Raw genomic sequence first — 23143 nt, 5'->3', positions numbered from 1 at the left:
AAATACAAATATAACAAATTAGATTGACTCTTGTAGTTGGCAGGTTTGGGGTTTTCAATGGAGACAGACTGAAAAAGACACTCTTTTCTTGACTTAAAATCCACATGGTGGGGGCTCCTCTATCTAAAGGTATTCTTTTAACTGTCGAAACAGAGTTTCCATCAGTTCTCGCCTAAGGGAGCTCTGCCTTGGATGGAAAACGCCACAAAGTATTAAAGCAAACTTTAGTTTTTGTTTTTTTTTTTTACTGTCCTAGTATCTCCCCCTTTTCCTCTGAGTGAAGAGTTGGTTCACTGTGGTCTCATTTGGAATATTCCATGAAGAACACCAACAATGTATCAGATTGGTCATGGTATGAACAATTTTCATGGGTGGAAATACAAAGGCCAGGGTTGAATGAGAGCCTTTATAGAGGCTTTGAACAGTAATAAATTCTGATGAAATGTCTCCCACCCCTGCAGACCATCTTAATCTTTTTCAGGCAACCCTGGATGGTTTACAGGAGAAGCAGAGCTCCTCTGCAAGACAGAAGGAAGAACAAAACCAGTGGCCTTTCATTCAAGCTGAGAGACAAAATTCACCTAGATTTTACAAAACAGTCTTTGGACAGAAACCAAATGAAAAATTCTTTTCATAGTTGGCCCAATGGCACGCCACCTAAAATGACTGACTTGGCTATCCGTGTTGTCTGTGTGGGCCCACTGGATCAATAAACTGCTGGCTCTTGTGATTTATTTTGTATTGTAACCCAAAGCAAAATGACCTCTGGTATATGAGAGAAGATGGTATGACTTCTTTGAAGCAAAGCAAAGAAAAGGGGGCCATGGGCTAAGTACTGGTGGCATTAAAACAAAGAGCAAATAACTTGTCACCATCAGGGTTTCCAAAGATTGCAGCCCACGAAAGCTGAACTCTGCTTGGAATGTGATAAGGTGGCCAGGCCTGTTGTGAAATACTTCTTTGGTTGGAGCTCCAGGCTGACAGGCCATATAAAGAAGTGTTGCAGATTCGAAGCTTATTTCTTGTCAACATATCAGGGGTGGTCCTTTTGCAGCCGAGCAATCTGAGCGACACTGAGTCTTGACCCAAGAAGCAGCGGAAAAGACTGGCTTCAAAATAGGAGAAAAAGAGGGGCTCCGATAACCAGATCTGGATTTTAATTTGCATTCACCACCGCCTCCTCAAATTTATGGGCAGGTGATGTGGAATGAGATGCAGAAGTTAGTAGAAGGAGCTAGAGCTTTGAAGTCAGACAGACCCAAGTTTGAATTCTTTCTTTATTACCTATGAACTGTATGATCCTGGGTAAATCTCTTAGCCTTCCTGAATCTCAACCTCCTAGCTGTTGAATGGGCACAGTAATACATACCTCGTAGCATTGTTTTAAGCAACAGTGAGGGGTCTGTACCTCTCAACAGTGTTGTAAGGATTAAATGGGATAGCAAAGAGGCAGGTGGGCAGAGTAACTGACTCATCCTGCTTCCCTCTTCACTCATCCCCTTAAAACAAGAACAGTACAAAATCAGCCAATGCAATAATTTTTTTATATGATAAAGAGCAATTTAAAAAATTTGATTAGGGTGTAGATGGTTTACAATGTTGTATTGCTTTCTGCTGTAGGGCAAAGTGAATCAGTTATATATATATATATATATATACATATACCACTTTTTTTAGATTATCTTTCTAATACTCATGATGAAGTATTAATAAAGTTACCTGTGCTATATAGTAAGGTCCCACTTTTTATTTACTTTGCTGCATCATGAGGCATGCTGGATCTTAGTTCCCCAACCAAGATTGAACCTGTGTCCGCTGCGTGGAAGTATGGAGTCTTAACCACTGGATCACCATTGAAGTCCCCAGGGCAATCTTACCTTACTAGACACTCTCTTTCACAGTTTCTGACTTAAATATTGACAACTGAATAGTGTATTTTAATATTATCCTCTTTACTCTCCATCATCGTCTGGTGTGAGAATGGGCCTTGTATTAGTTTTTATTCCATTTAACAAGCCCTTCCTGAGAAAGTCACACGCTCTCTCTTCATTCATATGTACACTATACACCCTGAATTAGTGTATAGTGTAAAAGGCCAAAGCACAACACTTAAGTACTAAAAGGAAGAATTAACATTCTGCACACGAGGTATGACAATAATATGTGCCTACAATTTAACAAATCATTTCCTAATAGTAAGAGTAGTCAGGCAGACCTAAGTTATTTCTAATCAAGAAGTAACAGAGGATAACTTTCTAAATGAACATTATAATATTGACACAAGCAAGTTCTGCTGGTTGTGTCCAGACTGAGGGGGAGCTACCTTTAGCTTGTCTAGAAGTGATCAGCAGTGATTCAAAGAAAGAAGGCAAAGAATTTATAACACTGATGACCTTGTGATGTAATCTCAACATTTTACAGAGGAGGAAACTGAGTCTCTCTGAAAGGTATGTTACCTGCAGTTACCAACTATCTGAGTCCGAACCCAAAACTGTATCTCATCTCAAAGCCCTGGGCTCTTTTTGAGTTGCCATTTCAGATTTCCCCAAATTCTCCTGCTACAATCACATGCTGGAAATAATCTAAGCATTTCCTAAAGTTCTGAAAAATATCACACACTGTAGCATTTTCTGACATGATTTTCACAGAGAGGTTTAGTGATGGAAAAATGGCTTTTTGCACAAGTGACGGTGGTGGATGGTTGTTGTGGAATAGCCATCCCAATTTTCAATTCTAGGAGGTATAAATAAGTACAGAGAACTATCCTCTTATGAATGCTCATCCAGCCCTCTTGAGGTTTCCATCAACACCAGCCATAAATATCACTTAGCTCTTCTACTCATTTGTGGCCTGGTAACGTATCCTACCAGGAATTAGCAATTTCTAAAGCTGGCTTGGCCACCCACTTACTGTGTGGCCATGGACAAGCCATTTAGCAACTTTCTCAATCTCAGTCTTAATCATAGAGTAAGAATCTTGACTTGTATTACAAAGATGGCCCTATTTGCATTTACTAAGGACTCATATTTTCAAAGTTGATTAAAAAAAAAAAGCAGCACTATCATGCCACATATATTAAAAGACTTAACTATATAGTTGTTATCATTCAAAGACAGCAAGATCAGAATGTAGGTAGGGAAATGGGATAAATCTTCAGCAATTGCAGCTGAAAAAGAGGCTTGGTAATACTTATTCTTCCAAATTATGTTGTTAAAACAAAGCTCCAAAGAGGACTAAATGCCATAGAAATTTACCACTTCTCCATTAAAACGGTTCTCACGTGAAGCTTCTTTGGGAAGTTCCAGAGTCAGAGCCTATGCTCTTAGGCGAGGTTTAGGAGTGGTTTCTCTATGATCTCATAACCTCTTGATTACACTGATGTCATTTCACTTATCACATTATACTATAATTATTTATTCACATATGTGTGGCCCCCAGTAGACTTTAACTCTCATGGGCAGGAAATATTCATCATTCTATTCCACTTCCTGGACCATGATAGACTTTATAGCTTCTTGAGCTACACCATCATGGAACAGTTGGTTACATATGGGAGAAGCTGTCCAAGTCTATGATGTTTTCCCGGTAGAGTTTCATTTCCTCAACTTATAAAAAGATAATAATAAGGACTTCAGCTTGTATGGAAAATATGTCAGCATCTTCTAGCTATATCTATCTTAGGTCCTTGAGACAGTAGTCCAAGTATGGCTAGATTCTGTTGATTCTGGTCAATACACACAAACACACACACACACACACACACACATATTCACACACACTCATATACCCATACATTCACACTTATAGATACTTACCCATCATATAGCCACACATGCACACACACTGACATATATTCTTTCTCTCTGTCTCTCTCTGTCTCTCTCTCTCTCTCTCACACACACACACACACACACACACACACACTCACACACACACACACACACACACACTCTCACACCAGAAGACATGCATAAAGAATAAAATATTGAGAACTCTTACAGGGTGGGTGGCAGGTAGGGGCTAATCAGAGGAAGACTAATAATTTACCCTGCTCAATAAGAACTCTAGGTTTTATACCAGGAAACATGCTTCCTACAAAATCCTAAGTGACAAGTTAATATATGTGTACAAAGAGGTCAGAGGGCACACAGAATCTGACTCCTGAGAGAAGCTGTTACTATAGAATGTGGGAAGGCCAAAAGGCCCTTGTTCCTCCTTGGAAATATGCCATTTCTCTTGGGAATTATTAACATCTCTGGGTGTGAGGGAGCTACTTACTATGGAAATGTGGGTATAGATGACCTAAGAACCTGAAGAATGCCAACATTTATTAACAGTTGTTTATTATAAATAGTTATATTTGGTTTGTAGATAAATCCAAGATAATGTGACAAATGTACTTTTTCTAAAAAAAAAAAAGAATTCTGAACATAGTGAAGACAAAAATTTAGGAAATAAATGCAAACTGATTCTTTTCACTGGAATATTACTATATTATGTTGGCAATTTTGGTATATATATCCTTTGTGTAGTCTCATGTGATAAGGCAAGCTAACACTAGTTTGTTACTAATATTTTGCCTTCAGTCATTTCCTTTATCAAAACAGAGAAGAAAACTCTATCCTAAATCAACTACTCCTAAGGTAAATGGCATGAACCAGTAACACTTCAGTGCAGAGACGAGCAGCTGGTAATAAGTGGAAGGGAAGGCCACGGGCTCTGGAGCCTGTCTCCTGGGTCAGAGTATGGCACGGCCATTTATTAGCCTTGTGACCTTGGGCAAGTTACTAAACCTCTCTGGGCCTCATTCTTCATTTGCGAGTGAAATACCCTTTGACAAAGAGCAGGCACAGTCACAGATCACTCTGGCAGAATTATGAAAAGAGGAAACACTCTGAAACAACCTGGAGGGGTGGGATGGGGTGGGAGATGGGGAGGAAGTTCAAGAGGGACGGGACATAAGGATGCCTACGGCTGAGTCATGTGGATGTTTGGCAGAAAGCAACACAGTTTTGTAGGACGATTATCCTTCAATTAAAAATAAATAAGTTTAATTATTTTTCAAAAAGCGGAAATAGATTGGAGGACCCTGGGACATTCATGGGAGAGGAGATAATCCTTGCCACTCTTTCCAGCAAAACTGAGTGGCAGTAAGCGTCACTGATCCCCCTCCACCGCCACTGAAGTCCAAAGATGCTACTTGAGACGGCCTGCTTCCACCCCAGGAGATCGTCCCGGGAAGGCATGGCCTTTCTCAGACAAGAAAATAGAGGTTTCAGGATGGAGAAGACAAAGAAGGTGGCCAAGGTGGGGAGAATGGTGCCAGAATCTGAGACCAAGTTAGAAATGGGCAGGAATATTATCTACAAGGTCCCTCCTTGCCCAGATCTCAATCTTTGGAATTTGTTCTTTTTGAAATTCATCAAGTGAACCACAACTTTAATTACTTTTCTCATTTATTACAACCTTTAGAAAGTTGCCCTGACAATTTAGGATGAAATATAATTGCATATACCTAAATGGTCTGTATGCTCGTCTTTGGGAGACTGAACAGACAGAATAACAAGAAGTTTGGTGCCTCCCCACTTTGTCTGGATACCAGAAAGTTTGGGGGGGTGCGGTGCTCAGCATGCTGAGTACATGATAACGTGAAGTCCAGGATGCTCTGGGATTTCTGCCTAGCCAAGAGAGGTCATGGAGAAAGCCCAGGGCATGCTGAAGTAGATGAGTAAGAGAAATGGGAACACCAAACCTTCCTACAAGCCTGCACGTAGTGGGGTGTGTGTGCTAAGGCACTTCGGTCCTATCCAGCTCTTTGTGACCCTATGGGCTGTAGCCTTCCAAGCTCCTCTGTCCATGGGATTCTCTAGGCAAGTATACTGGAGTGGGTTGCCGTACCCTCCTCCAGGGGATCTTCCCCACCCAGGGATTGAACCTGTGTCTCTTCATGTCTCCTGCATTGGCAGCTGGGTTCTTTACCTCTAAGGTGGCTTCAGCCACCTTAGATAGCGTGGACTGAAGAAATAGGGCAAAGAGCCCATCAATCAGATAGTATGGGAGAGGGGAAGCAAAAACATAGCAAACAATGATGCAAAGAGAAGCGACATCCGGAAGTCACAAAGAAATCTTCATGTGTCAATAGTACCTAAGCCCAACACATTATCTACCAGCCGTTTGAATAAGCCAGTACCTGCAGAGAGCAGAGCTAGAACACTGAGGATCTGCTGCCGTAAGATCTCTTTAGTGCAGAGTTCAGCACATCACATAGATTTGCTTTTGATCCCCCCATATTAATTTATTTTGATCTTTTCAGGAAGCATATTGCTCTCGTTCTCCTATGTAACTGACTTTGACTTTGAAATGTGTTTCCTAGAATGCTTACTACCACTTCTGAGCTCAATAATTCTCTGAATACAATTTAATTTGCACATCTAATGACCCCGAAAGTCAAGAATTATGTGAAATTTATAAAGAGCAAAATGTATAATGACTTTTGTTCTTTTAACTAAACTATCCATAAACCTCAAACAAGTAGCTGAGAAAAATCTGTAGCCCCCTCAGGCCCTCCCCAGGTTGGCATGGGGTATGAGCAGTTGGCAATCGGGCCATACAAAATCCATCCCCATCACCATCATCTCAGTAGAGATTCCTATAAAAACGTCAGCTGTTAGAAGAAGATCTGAAACAAGTTTTCCTTATTCAAGAGGCTATAATTTTAAAGATCACTTCTCAATAGCTGGAATTCATGACAACTCACTAGGTACCATGTTTGCCATCCAATTAAGGATGTTTCATAGGAATTTTTCAGTTCTCTTCCCCAACCACAGCTGAAGTACACTGGTTAAAGAATTCCAAGTTCTAGGATTGTGGCTGACATGTAGGCACTGCTGCTGCTGCTGCTGAGTCGCTTCAGTCGTGACCGACTCTGTGAGACCCCATAGACGGCAGCCCACCAGGCTCCCCCATCCCTGGGATTCTCCAGGCAAGAACATTGGAGTGGGTTGCCATTTCCTTCTCCAGTGCATGAAAGTGGAAAGTGAAAGTGAAGTCGCACAGTCGAGTCTGACTCTTAGCGACCCCATGGACTGCAGCCCACCAGGCTCCTCCGTCCATGGGATTTTCCAGGCAAGAGTACTGGAGTGGGGTGCCATTGCCTTCTTCATCATATATGCACTGCTATATATAAAATAGATAGCTAACAAGGACCTACTGAAGGATGGGAACTCTTTTAGATACTCTGGGAACTCTATTAGATACTCCGTAGTGGCCTATATGGGAAGAGAATCTTAAAAGATAAGAACGGATATATGCACATGTGTAACAGATTGACTTTGCTGTGCCCCTGAAACTAACACAGCATTGTAAATCAACTCTACTCCAGTGAGGAATTTTTGAAAAAAAGGATAAACTAAGGCGTATTAAAAAATCCATCAAAAAAGACAACAATTGAACAAAGGTTAAGATAGGGCAGTGAAAAAAGTAATTTTGATAGATTAGTTTGGAGAATTTGATAATAAAAATGCTTCTATACTAAAAAAAAAAAAAAAGAATTCCAAGTTCTCCCTGCAGTAAGAACTCTCACCAGTTTTCTCCATTCTGCCCCACCAACCTACCCAATCATGAGTCAGTATCTCTCCAGTTTCCGTGTCACTCCCTGAAGCTATGTTTTTTAGGGCACATTTCAGATCTTTAGTCATAGAAAGCAAGGCCCAGATCTTTTTTAAGACTGATTTTTCTCCCTACTTGCCTACTACATGATAAGAGAAGAAATGAGGTGAAAATAAAACTCACAATGGATTGCCAGTGTTATTAGATTATTAGTGTTATTAACTTACTAGTTTCATAGCTTACTCTTTTCAATTATAACAGAAGGAATATACAAGAGAAGAGATAGTATTCAATACTTAAAGACATTTCTCATTCATATTGATATATAAGATGTAATCATTAACTTTCTGAGCATCATAATTTAAATGCTTTATTGAAATGTTAATTACCTTTATCTGTTGGATTTAAATCTTATATATTTGTAGTCTCATCCAAGGTGGCACTAGAGGTACATAACCTGCCTGTCAATGCAGGAGACATAAGAGATACAGGTTCAATCCCCGGGGTGGGAAGATCCCCTGGAGGAGGGCATGGCAACCCACTCCAGTATTCTTGTCTGGAAAAGCCCATAAACAGGGAAGCCTGGCAGGCTACAGTCCATAGGGTCACACAGTCAGAAGCAATTTACCATGCATGCACACAAACTGTTTATTAAGACAGCTTTTATCATATTTCCTTTCCAATAAAAAAAATCAAATCAAAATTGAAAAAAAATTGTGATTCATCCTTATTAGAAAGTAATTGAAAATTTTTATAAAGCTTTTCAATTCATGAATAAAAAAAAAAAGAAAAAAAAAGAAAGTAATTGAAAATTTAAAGTGAAATTGAAAGCAGAGATGTGAATAAGATATGCTTCATTCAAGAACTTGAATTCTCTGTTACTGTTAGCAACAAAATGAAAATTTGCAGGAGATGAGGGGGGATGTATGAGATTTCCAAAGCTAATGTATACTCAGGTTTCCCAGGTTTTTCCAACCTAGCAAAACTCGTGGGTCATACATTCATTGGAGCCAAATGTCCTTTGGCTTCATGGCCTCTGCCTTTTTTTTCTACTGCTACTTTGCCTGGGCTTTAAAGTCCTCTGCTTGCTTTGAAACAAACCAAGCTACCATTGTGTGGTGTCTCCTTTCACAATTTTCTCTCTCCAAATTCAGGTAATTAGGTCTAGGTGATCTCACAGATTTCATTCATCTATGCCAAAATGCTGGCTTTTAATATATCACCTGTATTGCCCATTGTTTTGCATCTTCTTTCTAGAGTGAAGGTCTACAAAGTGGAGCTTTTGGGCCAGATGCTCCCAGTCTTTTTTGGCTCAGGCTATAAGCTAAGAATTTTGTTCATACTTTTAAATGGTTAGAGGAAGAAGAGGAGGAGGGAGAGGAGGAGGAGGAAAGAGACAAGGAGGAGAAGATAACAATGGTTGCAGAGGCAAAGACCACACGTGGCTTACAAAGCCCAAAATACTTTTCAGGAAAATTCTGCAAATCCTCAGTCTAGAAAGGTGGTCAGCCTCACTCATGGCATATTATTTCTTTTTTAGATCATTTAGATCAAGGACATAAGGAAACTGCAGAAAGGAAAATCTGGCCAAATCTGACCTTGATACAAAGGAACTCTTAATGAAAGCCTTTTCTAAATATTTTCCCATGTGTGGCAAGCACTTTGTTGGTTGTCGCCCCTGTAGACATCATCTCTCAATTCTGATAAAAAATCAGGGAGCTGTGTGCTTCAGGGGAGCTGGGCCCTTTACATTCTCAGGCAGGTAAGTTAGGATGAACCCAGGCAATATTCCATTCCCTTTGGCAGTGATGGATTTGGAATTTGGCACAATTTGTAAATCTGGCCAATAAAACATAAGGGTAAGTCAGCTGACGGATGCATGAAAACAGTTTTTCTTTGAAAAGGAGAGTTAAAGAAAGAACATGGCCTCTTCTTCCCCTGTTACCTTAGGACGTTGCTGGGTAAAGACATGATGTCCAGAATTACTATAGCCATCTTGTGACCCAAAGGCTGAGGCGTGCAGACAGAGTGGAAAATTGGTACATTCAAACAAACAAGAAACCCCAGCAACAAAACAAACACTGTCTATCTGGGAATTTAGTGCATAAAGAAATGCAATTTCTCTACTGCGGAGCCCACTTTAGTTGTTTTTTCCCTGCCCCAGCCCCTTCAATCCAGAAGCATACCAATATATCCTGTATGGGCAACAGCTTGTAGGAAAATCTTCTGGACTATTTTGTTGTTGCTTGTCGTTAAGTTGCCTAGTCATGTCTGACTCTTTTGCAGCCCCATGGACTGGGATTTTTCCAGGCAAGAATACTGGAGTGGGTTGCCATTTCCTTTCTCCAGGGGATCTTCCTGACCCAAGGATTGAACCCTCGTCTCCTGCCTGTGTCTCCTGCATTGCAGGCAGATCCTTTGCCTCTGAGCCACTGGGTCATTGCATAATAGAGGATTTTAAAAAAAAGTTGAAATGCTAATCTTATCCTAATGAAATGGGGCAATCTTTTTATTAATCATCCCTGCAGACACACCACTTTCCAATCTGGGCTAACAACATCTCTAGATCCAGCTTTTATGACTAATTCTTGATTTAGAAGAATGGTCATCAAGAAAACAGACTGAATCTTCCTAACCATTCATAAATATGTGGTTTTAGCTGTGTCCAGAAGGGAAATTAGATTTTTACATCATTGATCAAAGTTTCTAAATATTCTACTCAATGGTACAAGTATCCTTTCATCCACAAATATTTTTGAATAATATAAAGGGTGGATCACAATAAATGCGAAATGATTGCATGAGATTAATTTAAAAGTCAGAAGGAAAACTCCCAAATGGCAGAGCAAATCTTAAAACCCATGAAACTGACTTCCCAGCCAGTCCCACTGCCTCTCACTCTTCCCCACCCATGTTGACATATCCTGCAGTCCCTGATCCACCATGCTGCTGGCCATGTGTTTTACCACACCACTGAGAAGTTACAATAGTTTATTCTAGATGTCTCGGCTTTTACAGCCTAAATTGAGGCCTTTAGTGGCACTTGGAAATTATTTTTGTGGTTGACTTTTATAGATAACACATTTCCCACCCCTACCCCTTTCTGCTGGCTCCTTCAGAAATTTGGTTGAGGGAAACCACACAGAATTCTGAAATCTGTAGGCCAGGTGCCCACAACACAGTAACTAGGATCACCACACTGGTGGCTTTTGGCAGGACATCAAAGTCTGTTCTTTCTCCTATTATCTTTCCTAACAGGAAATTTGACTCCAGTGAATATATATAATATTTTCAGTAGCTTTAACTCATAACCCATTAATTACTTTTGGTTTTATTTATTGTGTGTCTGGTATTTCTCTTAAATTTAAAACTCTCCAAGAGTCTTTTAATTTTAATATTCTACTATTATTTATGGGAAATTGTAGCAGGGAATATCGGTGATAGTAAGAAGAGTGAAATTGAAAGAATTTTGTCACTATCCTCTTCTTTAGATCAGGGGTCCCCAATCTCCAGGATCTAATGCCTGATGATCTGAGGTGGAACTGATATAATAATAATAATAATAGAAATAAAGTACACAATAAATGTAATGTACTTGAATAATCCCAAAACCACCCCCCTCAAGTTCATGGAAAAATTAACTCCCACAAAACCTTTCCCTGGTGCCAACAATGTTGGGCACCACTATTTACATCATCAAATCCACCAACTTCCTTTACATCTAAATTGTATTGATTTTAGCCCAGGGTATTTTCTCGCCTGTGTCTCAGCACACCCATAGGCAGGCCCCTTCCTTCAATTACTCACTTGCTCATTATTCCACAAATATTTACTCATTAGGTATAATGAGCCAGACTCAGTGATGTGCAAGACAAACCCAATCCTTGTCATCATGGAGCTTATAGTCTCACACTGGGGACAGATCAAAAACAAGAACAGAAATTATTACAACCGATGGTAAGTGTCATAAAGGAAACCAGGGCAGAGAGGAAAACTTGCTGTTTTTTCCTTTGGATGGGTTGTTTGGGGGAGGCATTTCTGAGGAGTTGAGCTCTGAAGGGACGAGGAGCAGTCATGGGAACACTGCGGTTGCCACTGTTCCTAAATATCCTGACTCTGTTCTCTGGTTTTGCTGAAGTTCATATTGGCAAGAACTGTCTATAAGAGCAGACTCTGTCTTATTCTCCAGCAGCTTTCAGCTACAACAGTCTTCATCATCTTCATGGTTCTATGACAATCAACCAGAACCACAAGGAGAAAACTTTTCCCCTTGGAAATCTGAGACAGGTACAACTGACCTCAGACCTCAAATTCTGTGAGTTCAGTTCAGTTGCCTGGTCCTGTCCAACTCTTTGCGACCCCATGGACTGCAGCACACCAGGCCTCCCTGTCCATCACCAACTCCTGGAGTTTATTCAAAACTCATGTCCATTGAGTCAGTGATGCCATCCATCCTCTGTCGTACCCTTCTTCACCCACCTTCAATCTTTCCCAGCATCAGGGTCTTTTAAAATGAGTCAGTTCTTCACATCAGGTGGCCAAAGTATTGGAGTTTCAGCTTCAACATAAATCCTTCCAATGAATATTCAGGACTGATTTCCTTTAGGATTAACTGGTTGGATCTCCTTGCAGGCCAAGGGACTCTCAAGAGTCTTCTCCAATACCACAGTTTAAAAACATCAATTCTTCTGCACTCAACTTTCTTTATAGTCCAACTCTCACATCCATACACATCTACTGGAAAAACCATAGCCTTGACTAGACAGACCTTTGTTGGCAAAGTTATGTCTTTGCTTTTTAATATGCTGTCTAGGTTGGTCATAACTTCTCTCTCAAGGAGTAAGGGTCTGTTAATTTCATGGCTGCAGTCACCATCTGCAGTGATTTTGGAGCCAAAAATATAAAGTAAGCCACTGTTTCCTCATCTATTTGCCACGAAGTGATGGGACTGGATGCCGTGATCTTTGTTTTCTGTATGTGGAGCTTTAAGCCAACTTTTTCACTCTCCTCTTTCACTTTCATCAAGAGGCTCTTTAGTTCTTCTTCACTTTCTGCCATAGGGGTGGTGTCATCTGCATATCTGAGGTTATTGATATGTCTCCCAGCAATCTTGATTCCAGTTTGTGCTTCATCCAGCACAGCATTTGTCATGATGTACTCTGCATAGAAGTTAAATAAGCAGGGTGACAATATACAGCCTTGACATACTCCTTTTCCTATTGGAACCAGTCTGTTGTTCCATGTCCAGTTCTAACTGTTGCTTCTTGACCTGCATACAGATTTCTCAAGAGGCAGGTCAGGTGGTCTGGTATGCCCATCTCTTGAAGAATTTTCCACAGTTTATTGTGATCCACACAGTCAAAGGCTTTGGCATAGTCAATAATGCAGAAATAGATGTTTTTCTGGAACTCTCTTGCTTTTTCAATGATCCAGCAGATGTTGGCAATTTGATCTCTGGTTCCTCTGCCTTTTCTAAATCCAGCTTGAACATCTGGAAGTTCACAGTTCACATATTGCTGAAGTCTGGCTTGGAGAATTTTGAGCATTACTTTACTAGCGTGTGAGATGAGTTCAATTGTGTGGTAGTTTGAGCATTCTTTGGCATTGCCTTTCTTAGGGATTGGAATGAAAACTGACCTTTTCCGGTCCTGTGGCCACTGCCGAGTTTTCCAAATACACTGGTATATTGAGTGCAACACTTTCACAGCATCATCTTTCAGGGTTTGAAATAGCTCAACTGGAATTCCATCACATCCACTGGCTTTGTTCATAGTGATGCTTCCTAAGGCCCACTTGACTTCACATTCCAGGATGTCTGACTCTAGGTGAGTGATCACACCAACGTGATTATCTGTCCAGACCTTTTTTGTACAGTTCTTCTGTGTATTCTTGCCACCTCTTCTTAATATCTTCTGCTTCTGTTAGGTCCATACCATTTCTGTCCTTTATTGAGCCCATCTTTTCATGAAATGTTCCGTTTGTATCTCTAATTTTCCTGAAGAGATCTGTAGTCTTTCCCATTCCGTTGTTTTCCTCTATTTCTTTGCACTGATCACTGAGGAAGGCTTTCTTATCTCTCCTTGCTATTCTTTGGAACTCTGTATTCAAATGCATATATCTTTCCTTTTCTCCTTTGCTTTTCGCTTCTCTTCTTTTCACAGTAAGTCTTCCTCAGACAGCCATTTTGCTTTTTTGCATTTCTTTTTCTTGGGGATGGTCTTGATCTCTGTCTCCTGTACAATGTCACAAACCTCCATCCATAGTTCATCAGGCACTCTGTCTATCAGACCGAGTCCCTTAAATCTATTTCTCACTTCCACTGTATATTCATAAGGGATTTGATTTAGGTCATACTTGAATGGTCTAGTGGTTTTCCCCACTTTCTTCAATTTAAGTCTGAATTTGAGCAATAAGGAGTTCATGATCTGAGCCACAGCCAGCTCCTGGTCTTGTTTCTGCTAACTGTATAGTTTCTCCATCTTCATCTGCAAACAATATAATCAATCTGATTTTGGTGTTGACCATCTGGTGATGTCCATGTGCAGAGTCTTCTCTTGTGTTGTTGGAAGAGGGCGTTTGCTATGACCAGTGTGTTCTCTTGGCAAAACTCTATTAGCCTTTGTCTTACTTGCATTCTGTACTCCAAGGCCAAATTTGCCTTTGAGTTACTCCAGGTGTTTCTTAACTTCCTACTTTTGCATCCCAGTCCCCCATAATGAAAAGGACATCTTTTTTGGGTGTTAACTGTAGAAGGTCTTGTAGGTCTTCACAGAACCGTTCAACTTCAGCTTCTTCAGCATTACTGGTCAGGGCATAGACTTGGATTATCATGATATTGAATGGTTTGCCTTGGAAATGAACAGAGATCATTCTGTCATTTTTGAGATTGCATCCAAGTATTGCATTTTGGACTCTTTTGTTGACTATGATGGCTACTCCATTTCTTCTTAGGGATTCCTGCCCACAGTAGTAAGTATAATGGTCATCTGAGTTAAATTCACCCTTTCCAGTCCATTTTAATTTGCTGATTCCTAAAATGTCAGTGTTCACTCTTGCCATCTCCTGTTTGACCACTTCCAATTTGCCTTGATTCATGGACCTAACTTTCCAGGTTCCTATGCAATATTGCTTTTTACAGCATCAGACCTTGCTTCCATCACCGGTCCCATCCACAGCTGGGTGCTGTTTTTGCTTTGCTTCCATCCCTTCACTCTTTCTGGAGTTATTTCTCCACTCATCTCCAGCAGCATATTGGGCACCTACAGATCTGGGGAGTCCATCTTTCACTGTCCTATCTTTCTGCCTTTTCATACTATTCATGGTGTTCTCAAGGCAAGAATACAGAAGTGGTTTGCCATTCCCTTCTCCAGTAGACCACATTTTGTCAGAACTCTCCACCACGACCTGACCATCTTGGGTGACCCTACACGGCATGGCTTATAGTTTCAGTGAGTTAGACAAAGCTGTGGTCCATGTGATTAAATTGCTTAGTTTTCTGTGATTGTGGTTTTCAGTCTGTCTGCCCTCTGATGCAGAATGATAAGAGGCTATGGAAACTTCCTGGTGGGACTGACTGACTGAGGGGGAAACTGGGTCTTGTTCTTATTGGCCATGCTCAGTAAATCGTTAAGCCAATTTTCTGTTGATGGGTGGAGCTGTGTTCCCTCCCTGCTATTTCCCTGGGCCAAACTATAGTGGAGGTAATGAAGACAGTGCTGACCTCCCTCAAAAGATCCTATGCATGTACTGCTACACTCAGTGCCCCCAACCCTGCGGCAGGCCACCACTGACCCACACCTCCACCAGAGACTCCCGCACACCCACAGGCAAGTCCGGGGCAGTCTCCTGTGGGGTCATTGCTCCTTTCTTCTGGGTCCTGGTGCACAGGGTTCTGTCTGACGGTTAATCCCCAAATGATAAGTACATGTCCTAACTCACAAAACCTCTAAATGTGACATTATTTGGGAAAGGAGTCTTTGCAGGTATCATTAAGTTAAAGATCTCAGGATGAAATCTACTAAATTAGGGTGAGCCCTAAATCCAATGACAAGTCCCTATAAGAGAAGAAGAGGAAGTAGTCACAGATACACTGGGAAGAAGCCATTTGAGGACAGAGGCAGAGACTGGAGTGATGTTGCCGTAAGCCAAGGAATGCCAGGAACCTTTGGAAGCTGGAAGAAGCAAGGAAAGATTCTCTACTAGAGCCTTCAGAGGGATCATGGTTCTGCCAACCTCAATTCAAATTTCTGACCTCAAGATCTGTGAGAAAACCAATTTCTGCCAAGTTTGTGGTCATTTTTTGAGGGGCAATATGAAATTAATATATCATCTGAAGACTAGCTGCTTTTTAAAGGTTATTATTTAAAAGTTATACTTTGCCTCCATTTTAGCATGTTTTACTTTATTTTCATTAAAAAAGCAATTGACAAGGGGCGAAATAGCTTAACTAGAATACATTACACAAACTGTCACAGGCAAGCTCCACCGTGGCTCTAAGACTATGTTCTCAGAGCATAGATGTGTCTCAGACCTGGCCACTCCTTGTGCAGCAGGCCGCAGAGAGCAGCCTAAGATAATGGAAGGACAGCAGAACTGGGAATCAAAAGATGTGGCGATTGCTGTCTCTGATTGCAGACCCTGCATCTTGAGTTTCTATCTTGCCTCTATGGACTTCATGGTGGCACCATCTTGGAATGGTACAAATGAAATAATAATAGCTGTAAAATGAGCTGCAGATAATGATGCACTGTGAAAAAAAAACCCATACTATTATTAAAGAAGAGAGGAAAAGAAAGAAGATTTGTATGAAATCCTGTCCTGTAGGATCACTGCACCCGAATAAGGAACCAAACCCTCACTCCAAATGGGGCTGGGTGACCTCTGCAGAGCCCACAATTTCCAGCGCTGCCAAGTCACATGGATGAGTTTCCAAGAGTCACAGGTCCACCACTGTTCGTTCTTCCTCGCAGAAAACAGACGTGAAAAGTACAAGTCACGCTTGGCTACCTTTGGGGGATTTAATATGCAGAGAGGTGAGAGCCACCTTGCTAGCGCGAAACTCAGAATTAAGCACCATTCTCGGCCATCAGTATGAACTGGTATTTTCTGGGAGGCTGTGGACGACATCTGAACACCATGGTATTACTCAGTCCTACTTGGTGGGCTAAGCCCCTGGATGTTTCAAAAGAAACCCAGAGCAGCCAAGGTGGTGGTTTTGAGGAAGGTCTAGGAGACCCCTGCTGAAGCGAAACCAGCTGAGTAAACTCCAAGGGCAGACCCACAGCTCAGTCAGTTAGCCCAGCTAAGACATGGCCTTGGCAAGAGAGAGCCCTGGTTCCATCATGGTAAATAATAGAGCTTTTTCAAAAGACTTAGCAGAAGATGCTATAGTCCTCTTGTGCCTCCAGGCACAAAATGGACAGAAGAGGATTTAGGAAGGGAGCACTAGAGAAAGGAGAACACAGACTTGAGATGAACCCACGTTTCCAAACCAGTGTTTTAACAGGAGCCCAAAAATCTGTTAGGGAAGAGCTGATTCCCCTTCTTCTTCTTCTCACCTCCTATCAAGATTAAGTTATATTTTAAATGACAACATCTTCTTGACATTTATAATTTACATAACCAAGCTGCATCATTTAACTATGGTCAGCTATGGTGAAGTAGAAAGAATACTGAACTTACATAAGGCCATCCCTAAACATGGTTGGGCCTTTCTGGTGGCTCAGACAGTTAAGAATCCACCTGCAATGAAGGAGACCTAGGTTTGATCCCTGAGTCAGGAAGATCCCCTGGAGGAGGAAATGGCTACTCACTCCAGTATTCTTGCCTGGAGAATTCCATGGACAGAAGGGTCTGGCGGGTTACAGTCCCTGGGGTTGCAAAGAGTCAGACATGACTCAGTGGCTAACAATCATTTTCAAACATGGTCACCAGAAAGAGCTGACTAAGAGGCACATTGACCCACCCAAGCATCAGTTTCCTCAGTTGTAAAACATGGGAGCACAGTTAGAATTTGAGTCCCCTTCTCAAAAGTCTATTTGGAGAAAACTCAAATCATCAAAAGAGCAATGATTACTTGAATTTGTTAATAAGTTACTTAGGCTTCAGCAACTTTGAAATCCACTAATAATAATGTAAACTCTCATAGAAATCAATCCTACTGACGCTTATACATATCGCAGGACTCACATACTAGAAATGTGTTTACTACTGTGGTAAGGTTTTGCCCAGGAATAACTTAAGGTGGGACTTTCTTTCAACATATAAAGATGCAATGGAAATAAATAAAAATGATTCTACAAAACAAATAAATATAAAGCACAAAGGATGAGAATCTGAAGACACCAAATAAGCATACTTACTAGGTTAACATAAAAAATTCACACTGTAGAAGACATAGGCAAGAATAGAATCAAAATAGCATTGTGCATTCTCAGTCGTGTCTGATACTTTGCATCCCCATGGACTGTGGCCCTCCAGGCTCCTCTGTCCATGGGATTTTCAGGCAAGAATATTGGGACAGGTTGCCATTTCCTCCTCCAGATGATCTTCCCAACCCAGGGATTGAACCCACATCTCCTGCATTGTAGGTGGATTCTTTTACCACTGAGCCATCAGGGGAGCATTGTATGTTGGCAATTTTGAGCAAAAATCAGAGTAAAAAGATCAAAGAATAAATCCATCTCTATGAACACTGGGTTTGTGGCTTTTTATCATTATACAGAAGTCCTGATAGCTTTTGCACTCAGTCTTAGGATTGATCATTTTTAGCTGAGTTTTTGTTCTTGCCTTTTGCATGTTCATAGAATTCACCCACAGAGGCACATTGTCAAAGAGTCCTGAGATCATGAGGGAAGTGGTCAGTGTCCTTAGCAACAGAACAAGCCAAGGAGAGCTGGCTGTCTTCTTTACCCAGCACACTGCAAGCTACTTGTGTTCCCTAAAGAACCTACTGTTTAAAAAAAGGAAGAAAAGAAACAATGAAGACAGAATCAGAGGCCCAAGGGACTGGATGAACATGAGCAAAGCAAACCTGCCACTCTGAGGCTTCCTCTAAGTCGACCCTCCTACTGAAGGAGAAATATCAGGGGCCCCAGGTGGGTGTAGGGGGCTGCAACTCCCCCCCATCACCTGCTTCCCCCTTCTGTGGTCATTTTCACCAGTCAGCAGGGGTCGAGGGAGGAGGCAAAGCCTGCACATCGTCAAAATAACCGAGTGGTCTGGCCAAAAGGAAATGTGGTCTAAGAACTCTAATGAGAGGGTGCGCAGAGGGCTGCTTACCAGCAGTGAGCTGTGTCCATGCGCGAGAGAACAACAGCCCTGCTGGCCCTGGGACAGTCCAGAGCCTGAATCTGTAAATCACTGTGAAGCCCAAAGCTTCAAATTAAAAAAAAAGTGGCCACCCCTGGAGAAAGGCATAAGGCTGCAGAATAACTCCCTGCTCTCACCTCTTGTGGATAACCCATGTGAAAACACGAAAGAGCCCCAGCATACAGGAGAGGGAAGGGTGGCTTGCCAGAACCTAATTACATTTAATCAAGATGGCAAAAAATGATGAGCACGTGTCCCGTAATCCCAAATGAGAAACATACACATCTGCGCGCACAGAGACACATGCACACACACACACACACACACACACACACACACGTGCGCGCGCGCGCACACACACACACACCCCCCACTGCTAAGAACTCTTGACTGTACATTCTCTCCTCTCTCTTTATAAGCCTACCCTAAAATTTCTGGCACGGGCCTGAAAGTCATTAGTAATTTAGCTGAAACATAAAATTTTACTGCGTTGCATTGGTAGCTATTATGAGGTATAAATCTGTGTAGCTCTGGCAGGTTGAATTCCCTCCTACACCCCTTCGACAGGCTACAGAAAGCATTTAGCTGTGCTGGGGGTAAGAGACTCACATTTTGGAATTAAATTAGAGACATGAGAATACTAAAATACCCTTTCTTTTCTAACCATTTTGAACTGCTTTCCTGGGCAATGTCCCACTAGAAAAAAAATGAGAACTTCTTTGAGAAATATGGGTTCTGCCAACTGCCTTACAAAAACTGCAGTGGACAAAATCAACAGAGCCACCAAAATCTGTCCTTATCTGGCTGTTTTATCATATCTACCTGGGCCCCTCATGGTAAGAAGTCACTAGACAACAGAAGTATCTTACTCATTAATTCCAATGTGTGTGTGTGCTAAATAGCTTCAGTCATGTCCGACTCTTTGTGACCCTATGGACTGTAGGTTCCTCTGTCCATGAAATTCTCCAGGAAAGAATACTGAAGTGGGTTGCCATGCACTCCTCCAGGGGATCTTCCTGACCCAGTTATTAAACCCTGCTTTGCAGGCAGACTCTCTACCAACTGAGCCACCAGGGGAACTAAATAACTTCTTTCCCTTATTTTACTTTCCTAGAAGATTCTATTGTATCAATTACCAGTTGTTTTATTAGAGTTAGCAAAGGAAATTAAATATTAAGTGAAATGTCATCAACATCATTAAATGTTTATTTAGAAATAACACTATTTTGACTATGACTTAAAGCAAAATAAATAGGTATGTTTTCTACCAGCTCAATGCTCGGAGTTTGGAATGGGGTAGTCTAAAATACGAATATGGTTATGGGGTTTCCTGTAGCTACAGTCCCTTCAAGAGGGAAAGCCCAGTCATCTTATCAATTTTCTCTAATTCTAATATCATGGCAATTTTTCTTATCTGTTTAAGGCAGTAGTACATTTTTATACTGTGTGAAGAATGTTACCGGGGATGCTGGTCATACTTTATATCTTTGCTAGTGAGAATACTTTCAGTAAAATGTAGCAGAAAATTTGTCTCAATGTGTTTAAATTACAAAAGAGGATTCACTGTCTCATGTAATTAAAACTATCAGAGGGAGGGTAGGCTATTGGTAAATCATGACTGAGCTACTCAATTATGTATCCAGGATCTTTTTTTTTTTTAACTTTCTGTCTATCTGCATAGGATTCATCGTAAGACTGGTTCACCTCATGGTCCCCAAATGGCTGCAACGGCACTGACAGTAACATATTCCCTGTTAGTTTCTTCAACAATAGCATCAATATTCCAACATTTCTAGGAAAAGAAAATACATTTAATCTGTTTGGATTGTTTCAATTAGATGGCTTGCAATATATGTCCAAATTTTAACTAATTATAACCTGTGTCTAGAAGGCACTGATTAGATTGACCTAAGTCCTGTGGTTACCTTAGACCCAGAAGTATCATCATTTTTCTCAGGATCACATAGATATTAGATGCTGTTATGGAAATGGGTGAAGAAAATGATGCAAAAAAAAGTAGGCTAACAATGGTCTACCATAACAGTATTTCTTCCTGATGAACTGAGACAGAAACTCAGTGTGATCTAATAGGCAAGAAAAGCTTTTAACACCCTGAGTACCTGCTGGGTTTTATCTAATTGATAAAATGTAGGAGTCTGTTCAAAGAAGTCAGAAGGTCCGTTCTTTCTCACAATGAGTAACATGAGGTAAGCAGTGGGCAAAGAACATTGGGGAACATTAGGAATGTCTAGAGGGGAGATCGATAATCAAATTAAATGCACTAATAGCTCAGGGCAAAAAATCCTGTAAAGAGTATTCTAAGATAGTTAAAAAGTAAGTCTTTTTAAGGTACTGTTATTCAATGTCAATGGTATGAAGTTTCTGCATAAAATGGACTCTACATGTTCCATAGTGACTTGAGTGACAAATGTGCTGTCATTATAAAATGTAATGCCTTCCTCAGAATTTCCAGTATCAGTCCTTAAAGCAGTCCTCCTAAGATAGTTGATCATGTTTTTAGTGTGGAGAGAATAGGAAGGAAAAGGATACAAAAGACAAGCATTGGTTACATTTTTCAAGAAAGGGAATTAAGTCTATTTGAAGTTAGGGAATTGGCCACAAAAATGAAATGAAAGTTCTTTTAAATGAAAAGAAAAAGATGCAAAGTAAAAATGACAACAAATGTTTGGTTTATTTTCCAATATTTCTTGGAAAATCGAGGCTCATGATCAAAAGTTAATGGTATATCTTAGAAAAATAAATCAAATTGTGGCCCATCAAAGAGAACCAGGAGAGAAGGGTATTAAAGAACTAAAAAGAGGTTTTCAAACATTAGTAGTCTAATAAGGCCGTTTGGATTCTCTTTAACGCATAAAGTTTCTCTCTGTGCTGACTGAAGTGAACCTGACTTATTTCACTGTCTGACTAGCTGTCCTGTTATCTTAGATTTGTTCTTTCAGACCTGGACGGCTGAATGGTCAGCCTTATTCCTAAAAGCCTGGCATCTCAGTCCAGTTGCAAAGCGACAACTCAACTAGAGGGCCAGCTAGAGACAGGAGGGCCTACTGCAAGCTAAAACCTAAAATAAACAGAACAGAGGCACTAGCGGACACTTAAAAAAGGAATTTATGGCCCATTTCCTCATTTCCCCTAGGATTTTGCTTGTGAAAATAAATTTGATATTTTCAGCATTAAAAAATATATATATTTTTTCAAAAAGAAAACAGGTCAGAGTTTCACATGTCTAATCTACCATTCCAGCAAGACACCCAAAGTGTAATAGCATCAGTGGGACCCTCCAGAGGTCCACTGGGTCTGAAGTCACCAGTCTATAGAGCCACCCACACCTGAATACACAGTGAAGGTGATCTGAACAAGCCAGGCCTGCTTGCTGGTGTCAGATGACTTATTCTGGGACACCTTACCCATGGCAAAGTGGAGAACTGCGATGAGGGCATTTTATATTAGGCTAATAGTCTTTCCCTGATTGTGAGGAGTGTATTTCTCCACATTCCTTCCCTCCTAGGGAACACAAATGGTGACGTCAAGCACAATAAATCATGGTGTCATAAAATAGATCCCATTTATTTAATGGCTCTCTGGCCTAGCCATGTTGCAGACTTTGAAATTCTGTATGTCATAGACTTAGTATTTCTAACAAGCCTTAAAAGCCCGCTCAACTCCCCCCAGCTGTCGAGGACAGGAAGTAAAGAAAGTAAGACTTTTTCCTGCTAATCCTTCTAAGAGGAGTTGAGAAAGCCAGCAGAGTCATTTTGGACTTTTGCTGGGAAACAAGGATTAGCATCTCTAAGAGACACTACAAAACTGTTTGATTAGTGCTGTGGGTTATTTTAGATGGACTCCAAATAACATGGACTTGAGGTTAGACAGTGGGCTCTTCAAAACTTGCATCTGGAAAGCTATCCAAAGCTTGTTGACCATCCACTTCTCATATCCATTCCTAACGACATTGGACAAGGAATTTGAGAATTAGAATGCTGTTAGCCCATTAATTACTTAATTAATTAATTGGAGAAGGAAATGGCAACCCACTCCAATATTCTTGTCTGGAAAATTCCATCAACAGAGGAGTGTGGCGGGCTACAGCCCATGGGATCACAAAGAGTCAGACACAGCTTAGTAACTGAGCATGCAACCCATTAAAGGTATTTATTTCAGTCTTTGAACTTTGAAAAGCATATTCCTTAACTTTCTGGGACTCATT

The sequence above is a fragment of the Odocoileus virginianus genome, chromosome 12 (genome assembly GCF_023699985.2).
Source record: "Odocoileus virginianus isolate 20LAN1187 ecotype Illinois chromosome 12, Ovbor_1.2, whole genome shotgun sequence".
Taxonomy (NCBI): domain Eukaryota; kingdom Metazoa; phylum Chordata; class Mammalia; order Artiodactyla; family Cervidae; genus Odocoileus; species Odocoileus virginianus.
The sequence above is the reverse complement of the archived record's forward strand: the minus strand, read 5'-3'. Positions refer to the sequence as shown.